Source organism: Myotis davidii, unplaced genomic scaffold (assembly GCF_000327345.1).
Source record: "Myotis davidii unplaced genomic scaffold, ASM32734v1 scaffold1006, whole genome shotgun sequence".
NCBI lineage: Eukaryota > Metazoa > Chordata > Mammalia > Chiroptera > Vespertilionidae > Myotis > Myotis davidii.
Window position 1 is genome coordinate 363,224 of NW_006297143.1, and position 1,327 is coordinate 364,550.

Here is a 1,327-nt window from a genome sequence, read left to right on the forward strand (position 1 = left end):
CCAGCGCCTCCCCATCCTGTTAGCAGGGAAGGGCAGGCGGGCTGGGAGAAGCTGGGAGGGTGGGCGCTGGTGGGGACTGTCCTGAGTCACCCCTGACCAGGAGGGGAGACCTGGCCGGTCACTAGATGCCCGCGGGGTGCCCCTAGCGCGCAGGTCTGACAATTCCCTCCGCACTCCCTTCTCTGGCGGCTATTTTTAGAGAAGGACGCCATTGGGCCAATGTGCCAGTACTGGGGGATTTCAAACAGGGGGTGTAAGGGCGTGTAGGCTCCGGCCGGCTCTGTGATCCCTGTCTGTCTGACCAGACCAAGCCTCTGAACTCCCATCCTGTGTGCTCATCTTCGAAAGTGAAAAGATTTGGCTGAAAGTCCTCGCCTAGAAAGCTTAAGATCGTCCCTGCAATAAACCAGAAGTAATGCCATCGTCCTGGTACCAGCCCCCAGCCTTGTAAGTGCCTCACTAAGAATGATTGAGAGGTCAGACCTGACAGAGAATAGGGGACCCCCAACAAAGGGAGAAGGCAGCAACTTTTGAACACTATTTCACAGGCACTAAAGGCCGATAATCCTGTCAACCATATTTGTACCATCTCGTGAACCAGATGTTAACTCTATTATAGAGATACTAGAGCCCCAGGGGTCCCTCAGCCTGGCCTGCGATCGGGCTATCTGGGCCCTCTCACCCAGTGCCAACTGGGGCCCATCAGGGCCGCCCACAGGAGGTTGGCCGTGGGAGAGCACTGACCACCAGGAGGCAGCTCCCGCATTGAGCATCTGCCACCTGGTGGTCAATGCGCATCATAGCGACTGGTCTACTGGTCATAATGGCCGCTTAGGCTTTCATATAGAGATGTGTAATTTAGTTAACTTCTGAATACTTAATTGCTAAAAAATGAAAAACTTCAACAAGGTAGTAGAGTTCAGATGCAAACTCAGGTCTCCCCCACCCCAGGGTTTTCTCCCCCATGCTGCCAGAAGTCCACAGGGTTTCCAGGTCATTGAAGTTAACTGAAGTCTTTGCCATTTGGTTGTTAAAAATGCTTGACCCTAGCCCAGCTGGCTTGGCTCAGTGGTTGACCCATGAACCAAGAGGTCACAGTTCAATTCCCAGTCAGGGCACATGCCTGGGTTGCGGGTTCGATCCCCAGTGTGGGGCATACAAGAGGCAGCCGGTCAATGATTCTTTCTCATCTTTGATGTTTCCCTCCCCCTTCCTCTCTGAAATCAATGAAAATATATTTTTAGCCCTAACCGGTTTGGCTCAGTGGATAGAGTGTCAGCCTGGGGACTAAAGGGTCCCAGGTTTGATTCCGGTCAAGGGCATGTAC